This window comes from Schistocerca americana, chromosome 2 (assembly GCF_021461395.2).
Source record: "Schistocerca americana isolate TAMUIC-IGC-003095 chromosome 2, iqSchAmer2.1, whole genome shotgun sequence".
Classification (NCBI taxonomy): Eukaryota; Metazoa; Arthropoda; class Insecta; order Orthoptera; family Acrididae; genus Schistocerca; species Schistocerca americana.
Window position 1 is genome coordinate 135,598,828 of NC_060120.1, and position 10,033 is coordinate 135,608,860.

Genomic DNA, 10,033 nt, shown 5'->3' on the forward strand with positions numbered 1-10,033 from the left:
CTATTAGCTGCTGGTGAGCTTTATAATAAGTGGCTGTATTTATTAGCAAAGCTGACGTTATTCTTTAATAGCAAAGCTGACGTTATTCTTTAATTAATTTGACTGAAGTTACGTAATTCATAGTTAAACTTTTTCTCGACAACAATAAAATTTTGCAAAGTTTTACGTTGATGGTTTTTTGGGATGGATTATAATTAGAAATGCTGGCAAAAGTTAATTATATTCTGAATGAAATGATTTTACAGACGTTCAAATGAGACTTACTTTTTACAATAATCTTACGACTAGCATTGCGCAAACATACCTTCAGTAGTCTTGAGTTTCTCAAAAAAAAAAAAAAAAAAAAAAAAAAAAAAAAAAAAAAAAAAAAAAAAAAAAAATTCAATAATATTAGCTCCTCTTATGATAATAGTTAGCTGATGTCTCTGTACATCCGTTTATAATCTCTTGTAAATCATAGCTAGTGGCTGGCAGGCACACCGCTCCTCTCAACCTCTCGCTTCAGACCTGCTACCGACTCGCTTCACTTCTCGCTTACTACTGACTTCCTACGAACGCTAAAGTGCGGTCTCTCCTGCCAGCAATGCTTTCTGGTGCAGACAATCCCTGCTGCCATTACAAAATGTATCAGTGCGCGGTCTTTCCCGCTCTTTTCTTAAAATGTACCCATACGCGGTCTCTCCCGCCCTTTTTAAAATTATATCAATTTGCGGTCTCACTTGTCAACAATACTTTGGTGCAGATATCCCCTGCTACCACAATTATTTCCAGCATGACAAATATTAATTATTCCTACTCAATCCTATTAATAAAATGTAAACATCTTTCATAAATTGTGATTTGACAATAGACACCTCTTACAATGGGGATTTCCAATGGAAATGAGCGTTTGGTGTCATTGGCCCGGAGGACCCTTACGGGGCAAGTCCGACCACCTTGGTGCAGGTCTTATTACATTCGTCGCCACACTGGGGGGCCTGCACGCCGGATGGGGATGAAATGATGATGAGGACAACACAGCACCCCAGTCCCTGAGCGGAGAGGGTCCCCGACCCAGCCGGGAGTCGAGCCCGGGCACATACGACGGCAATCCGTCAAGGTTGCGTACACACTACTCGTGTGGCTCGTGTTCTTGTGAGACTTGCGAGCCTTACGAGTAATGTGAACGGAGGTAGGCTCGGAGGGCTCGCCGCGAAACAGACTTCCGAACCGCCGGAGCTCATGGCTTGTCTATCTCCGGCTGTAGTCGGTACATCAAAGATAAGCGCGGCGAGCTGCGCGAGTGGCGTGGACGGCCACAAGCATTGACCAGTTGGGCCGCTGCACTCGTTCTGTTCGGTCTTGGTATTACTCTTTTTCTCTGTTGTGGACATCGGCTTTTATTTTGAAATGGAGTGGATCTACGATTTTGTCATTAAATTCATAAATACCTATGAACAATACCCTGTGTTGTGGGATGCAACAAACTCCCAATATAAAATTAAATTAAAAAAAAGTGAATCGTGGGATTCCATCGCGACAAAACTCGGCGTAGATGTGGCCAAATTAAAAAAAGAAATGACCAGCTTATTAGCCACTTAAAGGGAAGTCCGCCAGAAGAAGACTGAGCCTGGGAAGTTTGGCGCTGGGGTTGGGGATGTGAACGCTCCAAACTGGTTCGCTTTCAAAGTATTTGAATTTCTGCACTGCAAATATCAGCCGCGGAAAACAATCAACACAGATGTAATAAAATATATTTACTTTTAGAAATGTATAAACAAACTATTAACAAACTTAATGGGGCTCAGTCCCTTTTTGGTTCGGCCTCCACGGCTACCTACCTTTTTATCTTTCTCAGCTTACATTTCGGTCCCTGCTCATTGTTGACATTGTAATTCTGTCAGAGACAGCAAAGGACTTGGGAGAGCAGTTGAACGGAATGGATGGTGTCTTGAAGGGAGGATATAAGGTGAACATCAACAAAAGCAAAACGAGGATAATGGAATGTAGTCGAGTTAAGTCGGGTGATGTTGAGGGTATTAGATTAGGAAATGAGACACTTAAAGTAGTAAAAGAGTTTTGCTATTTGGGGAGCAAAATAACTGATGATGGACGAAGTAGAGAGGATATAAAATGTAGACTGGCAATGGCAAGGAAAGCGTTTCTGAAGAAGAGAAATTTGTTAACATCGAGTATAGATTTAAGTGTCAGGAAGTTATTTCTGAAAGTATTTATATGGAGTGTAACCATGTATGGAAGTGAAACATGGACGGTAAATAGTTTGGACACGAAAAGAATAGAAGCTTTTGAAATGTGGTGCTACAGAAGAATGCTGTAGATTAGATGGGTAGATCACATAACTAATGGGAAAGTATTGAATAGGATTGGGGAGAAGAAAAGTTTGTGACACAACTTGACCAGAAGAAGGGATCGGTTGGTAGGACATGTTCTGAGGCATCAAGGGATCACCAATTTAGTATTGGAGGGCAGCGTGGAGGGTAAAAATCATAGGGGGAGACCAAGAGATGAATACACTAAGCAGATTCAGAAGGATGTAGGTTGCAGTAGGTACTGGGAGATGAAGAAGCTTGCACAGGATAGAGTAGCATGGAGAGCTGCATCAAACCAGTCTCAGGACTGAAGACCACAACAACAACAACTCATTTGTTAATTTTAAATTTTTTGGTGTTACTCCCTTATATACCATTAATCATATCATTTCTTAAGATATTTTTTCATATTTATTTTAGTTTACTACCATTTCTATTAGAAATATACCCAGTAATTGCTTATAGTTTTCAAATTTAAAAATGTTCTGATGGTGATAAAATTATAATGTTTATGGCAAAATGAGTTTTTTTTTTTTTTGCTGTCTCTCCTTCCAAGTATGTCCATTATTTGGTCGTGGTGCACAGGACACTCCATGGAGTCACCAATACATTTATTTTTCTAACACAGTATGTTGAAGCACATGTACACTTATGTGTATTTTATTTGTATATTATGTTATTTGAGGAAATAAAAATAATAAAATACGAATTAATAAAGGTGCAGGCAGGAAGTCACTAGTAGTAGCTAGTACCTGAAAATTCTTTAATAAGTTATTGGTAATCATCTTGTCACGGCAATCTTCCCTCTTCGGAAATGAAATAAGCAGCGAATTAATCTGCAATGTAGTATTGGGCAGTCTGACTTGAACGTCGTGGAATGTTCGCTAATCGTGTAAACGTTGCCCGTTCTCCTCATGATCCACTGCTCCTACAGAGGTATAAATTTGTTTGGAAGCAGAACTGTTTCGCAAGAAGTTATGGAGGTATACAGAAGTCATAATAACACTTTGGGGCCAGCCGTGGTGGCCGAGCGGTTCTAGGCGCTTCAGTCCGGAACCGCGCGACTGCTACGGTCGCAGGTTCAAATCCTGCCTCGGGCATGGATGTGTGTGATGTCCTTAGGTTGGTTACTTTTAAGCAGTTCTAAGTTCTAGGGGACTGATGACAGATGTTAAATCCCATAGTGCTCAGAGCCATTTGAACCATTTTTGGAACACTTTGGGCGCTCTCAGGCTGTAGCAATATAGGCTTTCTTAATATCCGGAATACGGAAGCAAGTATTCCGGACGCATTTTCCACAATCCGCCTTGCTCCTGAAAGTCGGTAGATAAAAATTCTTTTGATTGACCTCTGTGGTTGTTGTCCACTATACGGCTTCATGATAGGATAGTTGAAGGGAAACGCTTCGTCTGCGATAATAACGTAGGGAACTTTTTTCTGCCTACTTGGGAGGGTACGATCGTCTGGCGCAAAACTGGCTCTGAGCACTAAGGGACTCAACATCTGTGGTCATCAATCCCCTAGAACTTACAACTACTTAAACCTAACTAACCTAAGGACATCACATACACCCATGCCCGAGGCAGGATTCGAGCCTGCGACCGTAGCGGTCACACGGTTCCTGACTGAAGCGCCTAGAACCGCACGGCCACACCGGCCGGCTGATCGTCTGGTAAAATGGAGGTGCCATTACTAATATTCTTAAAAAAACGATGAGTTTAGAAAAACACCACCGTCTGAAATTCGACCTTGGCAGCCGACATCAGCATACAAAAAACAATAGTCAGCATCCACTAGACCAGAAAGATCAATACTGAAACACGTCTTATAACTGAACAAATCGCTTCCAGGATTAACTGGGCTTTGGACTGCGCAATGTTTGCCATCCATTGCACCGAGGCAATGACGAAAGTTCCATTTTCTCTCAAATTCCTCTGCTACAAGTAACCACTCTTGTATTTTCTATGGCATCTGAAAAAAAGTAAATAGAAACTAATAACTCCTAATAATACAAATAATTATTAAATGCATAGGCAATAATGGACATTCTAATAATTATGAACATTAATAATAATAAAAATCAGTAATTTCGCGTAATAATACTAATAATCATTATAACAGATATTCTGAATTTCACTTAGCAACTTGACATTGTTCTCAATTTTTTACGATTATTATCGTGTATCTCCCTCTTCCTATATCCATTCTTTTATTTTTTATTTTACTTGGTTTGCTATTGGTTATATCAATCTTTCGGCGCCGCTTTGTTTTAGGAGGAATTTAAGGAGGATTTGGAAGAACAGGGGGTTGCGGGCATGGATACAAACGAAGGTACAGAGAGCACTTGCGAAGAAACTAGTAGTCAAGATGTCGATCATCAAACCACGCAAGGCAACTAACTACCACCCACACCAAAGAAACGCATGAAGGTATTTGCTTCACCTAAAAAAAGTCAGAGAAATAGGGCAGAATATCCTCGTATAGGAGAGGCATACAGTGCACTACAAATTACTTTATCCAAAACTAGAGACGAGTTTGACACTTAGGAGAGTACATAGCGAACGTTCTACGGTCTATGGTTCTTTTGTTGAAAAAGAATTTTCCGACACGATTTTCAGAGCACAAACCGACTGTATCGAACATTCTAGACCAAGTTCAACCAGCAGCGACTGCAGTTGCTCGTCGCATTTACCGATTCCTTCAACTCAACAACTTCAGTGTCGCCATAAGGCCTGGTAGTGTCACTCGCGTCGCTGCTGACCAAAATAATATATTACATTTTTGTGGATTTATGGTTTACCTTGTGATATTTTGTGTTTAATAAGTAACTTATACCGTATTGTTACAAGCTGAAACTAGTAATAAAATACTTCTAATAAGCTTTATGAAGATACGCCATGTTAAACGATTCTTCACTTTCTTCCTTATGCAGAAGGAATTTTACAGATAAGGTACAGTTGGGATAAAACGGGAAATACCTGAAATTACCCCGTGATTTCGTTACACACATCTTATATTGTAACCTCCCCACCGTAATTTTAAAGGGAAATAAACATGACAATACTTAATAGAAATGGGAGCCGAGTGTAACCTCCCCACAATAATTTTGAAAAAGTATGGACAATATTATTTAAGAATGCTAATGTACATTGCTCTAAGCGTAACCTGCCCACAATGAAATGTACTGACAATGACAACAAAAATGTGAAATTCGCAATCTGACTCCAATATAAATTCTTCACCAAAAAATTAAAGTCCATTCAGTGACAAGAAAATTCAATTAAACCGAAATATCGGTCTTTGGCCCTGTGCAAAAATCAAAATTAAAGTCTTACCTCAGAATAAATGGATGTCACATTTCTGCTCTTGTTGTTGCGCACCGCTTGGAGGAACTGCATTGCAAATAATAATATTCTCTTTTTTTGTGATTTTAGTGAAATTTTTCTTCAAAAGAAGTGGAATGAAATGGGAAGTGCAACGAAATCTTTAGTTCAATAAAAAATTAAATTTTTGACAAATTCTTTTGAAATAAAATTATTATTGGGGGACTTGTTGGAGAATAATTACAATAAATAAATTTTTACATTATCTAATGATTATATTAATTAATAGTATACCTCATTCACCATCTTGACCAGTGTTGCCGACCGCCTACATCACACAACCGCACTGGGCTGTTACTACTGACCGACCGCTCTGCATGACGACTATTAGCGTACTGCACGCGACGACTACTGACAGAGTACTTCTCTCAACTAGACAGAGCTACAGACTCGCAACGACTGACTGACAGACTGAGAACCGCTCGCAACACTCGCGCGGTCAAGCGCATACTCTCTGGTCACAGATGCTACAATGCCTCGCCATCGCTGCTATGTTACATACGTGGTTCATAACCCTCCACTGGGGGGGCAAAAATTTGGCAGCGATGGTGAGTCATTTGGACTTGCCAAGCGCGGCAAAATTTTTCTTTAATTAACAAAATTCTACAACTTACAGAATATTTAAATGTTGTGCACACGCACTAAGTACAAAATATATCAGACAAAGACAAAATGTGAGTACAAAACATAGTAGCAAATCAGAAAAGTATATACAAATTATTTGACAGATAACAAAGTGCACAGGCACTGAAAATTCTTTAGCATATTCAGAACAAATAAACAGACTGGCAAGAAATATTATGTTGACAAGTGATATAAGTGCACATGCACTGCAGTTCAGAACATATTATTACAATAAAAATGTATATACAATATAAAAGACAAGAGTGTACATATACTGTACTTCAGAACAAATCAAAAAAAATGTCTTTAGTATTTTTGCAATAAATAAACATAATGGCAAAGAAAAAAAATCATGTCCAAAGTGCACACGCACTGAAAAATGTCTTTAGCATTTTCACAACAAATAAACATAATGGCAAAAAAAAAAAAATCATGTCCAAAGTGCACACGCACTGAAGAAATGTCTTTAGCATTTTCACAACAAATAAACATAATGGCAAACATCATGTCGACCAGTGACAAAAATGTATAACCCACGAACAGAAATGATGTTACCAAAAAAAAAAATGATTTTCATTATGTGACAAGAATTAGGATAGGAAAGGAAAGGATTGCATCATGGTTGTAGCACTTTAGATTGCACACAGCTGTTTTGAAAGTCCATATCTTTCCACAGTAGTACAACACCAAGTGACACAACTTGAAGTTCTTTTCCCATCAGAATTTATCAGTGTAGCCAAGACACTGAACTGTCGTAGTAATGTTCCATGTTTTCATTTTGGCAGTACATTACGTACACCAAACAGTGGGACCATAATAATGTCTTCATCGCTCACGGTGGTGGACAGCATGTCGTGTCAACACCACGCTCTTACAAGGCACACCCACGTAGAATTAGTGCAAAACCAAAGATAGTGCTCCATGATCACTAGGATAAACAGGACAAATGGACATTGCAGTAATTCAGGGTAGTCAGCTTATGAGGTGAAGGACATCAAGTCACATAATATTGACAATTACAGTCTTCATGCGTAGTTTGTGGCATTCATAGCCTAGTTATTGAACATTTCTGTACCAAGTATGTAGTATTACAGAAAAATGTTCATTAATTGTTTTACATAGAATCAGTAGCCTTCTTTTCCTGGTTACAAAGCATTATGAAATAATCGCATTCTTTTTAGTTACAGAGTGTAATTAAGAATCATTAACCTTCTCCTAATTACAGTTAATTAATCATTTGTCGTTAATTAATCATTTGTCTAATTACAGTTAATTAATCATTTGTCGTTAATTAATCATTTGTCATTCCAATAGTAAGAATTATTAGTCTTCTTCTAATTGCAAAGCATTATTAAACAGTACCATAGTTAATTAATTATGTGTCATTCCAATCTATTAAGAATCATTAGCTGGCATCATGGGTAATCGTATTACAATCAACAGTGGTAGTCCTTGGCCTGTTACAAAGTATATTTAGTAAGACAGAATAATGTTCATCAGAAGTCTTAGTTGAAAAGGAGAGTCAATTATTGGCCTCGCATTAACATAATACATTGAGTGATACAAATTATTGGCACTCATTGGCCATTAAGCAAAACATGAAAACTCAACATGAAAAAAAGAGCTAATTAATGGCATAATTAATAACAATTCTTCAAGTGACATTAATTATTGGCACTCAGTGGCCAGCAAGTATTGAACAGAATAAAACATAGTTCATCATTCAGTATTATTCAGATCATTACGAAGTCATTATTAAAAATCAGCTAATTACAGTCATAGCATTAATAATCATGGGCATTATAAGTAGTCTCATTACAATAAACAGTGTTTCTCCTTCAGTAGTATTCAGATCATTACAAAGTCATTATTAAAATCAGTTAATTACAGTCAAATCATTAATAATCGCAGGCATTATAAGTAGTCTCATTACAATAAACAGTGGCAGTCATTAACTAGTGACAAAGCATTATTTTAAATATATACTTTTTTTTTTGTCTCATTAAGAGGTCCTTACTCAAGTGACATACTACTCAGAGCTAATCAGTATTATTCAGAATTTTCTCAAAATGGTATCACTACTTGGGACTGGTAATACATTTTTTTTTTTTTTTTGTTAGCAATGCATTGCGTTGGGATCGTTAATTAACTGCTGAGGCATAACACTATTTGCTTTTGACCTATTGCTGCAAATGAGGATAGGTAACGTCATTCGTCATGAGTCAGCTGTAGCAAGGTTATGTAACAAGGCAGTATATGTGATCACATTTATAAGTGATAAACACAAATGGGTAAAAAATAAAAATGCAAGTACTAGAACAGGTATAATAACTAAAAGGTTTAGCAAGTATCATGAAAAGCTTCTCCTGAAAAAATACAAAATGGATTATGGACCTGAAAGAAGAAACGCATTAGTATGCTGAAAAGTAGTGAACCTCGAATTAACAGGTAGTGAAATGTGTATAAAAATGTGTTCCATAGCTGTCCTTTCCAAAACTTTCTGTCATCCTACTATGCAATGTAACACCTGCTGTCAAAGCAAACTGCAACAAATACTTAAATAACTACGTAGCATAAATACATAACTTCAACATTATCCTCATCTGTAAAGAAAAAAACTTCATTATCCATCACTTCATTACTTCACTATTATCATCACCTGTAAAGAAAAACTTCATTATTCATAACATCATATCCTTCATCATCATTCATCAGTATTAATTATCATCTGCAAAAAATCACTTCATTACTCATTATCCAACTATTCCTTAACTCTAACATATTTCATCACTAAAACTAAGATGTGTAGTTCTCTCTGACAGCCTGCATCAATCACCTTGTATTCTGAAAGAAAAAATTAGTTAAGACTGCTATTCTGTGATGAGTATTGTATATTCTTGTTAATGCCTGCCAATCCTGATCCATTTACTCTTCCTCATAAAGTTATTGCATCTTCTTTTGTTTATTCCCTAGGTGAAATTCCCATTTATGGTAAATTTATTTCTTAGAATCATTATTCCTTTCTGAAATTCATGAACAAAGATTAATGTCTTGCATTTAAATCATATACCCACTAAATAATGACTGGTTTATGGTGACATAATTAACCATACAGCATAACATGACAGAAAACGTAATATGTCAAAGACATTGACAGTGTTCAGATGCAAAAATGTACACAGAATAATACGATGCAGCAGCAAAAAAAAAAAAAAATGTAAAACAGTCACGATGTTGAGATGTCATAAGGCAAAAAAATGTCAAAGTCAACTGGTGCGTGTTATATCTTAACTATTTCACAGTGCATACAAACAAAACTGGAGTACAATCATACATAAAAAGACAAAATGTGACGTTCGTTGTGTTCAGCTTGTATAGAGGCGAGAATTAAAGACTTTAATGGAAAAAATGTAATGAAATTAACATGTCATTAGCTAACATTGCATAAATAGTCATAAAATACGTAAGTGTGTCTGAAAAAATATGCACGGTCTGATGTGTAACGACAAGAAGAGCGACCTGCTAACCTTACCTTGTCGGGCGCTTGCCAAGAAAAAATACGATAATCATCAGTAATTAGTCAGGTGAAATAATTGCGTTAGTAAATGGCATCATAGTGTGTTGAATCATACAGTGGTTTCACTCAATAAACGGTTTGATGTTTGAGATATGATGATTGCCTTTCGATTTTCTGGTTCTCAAAGTTTCGACGTGTAC

The 10,033-nt window shown here is 37.1% G+C and overlaps 1 pseudogene; it reads left to right on the forward strand.

The window, feature by feature from the left end:
• Positions 1 to 1,389: 1,389 nt before the first annotated feature.
• On the forward strand, positions 1,390 to 5,048 carry LOC124593826 (annotated as a pseudogene).
• The last annotated feature ends 4,985 nt before the right edge of the window (positions 5,049 to 10,033 follow it).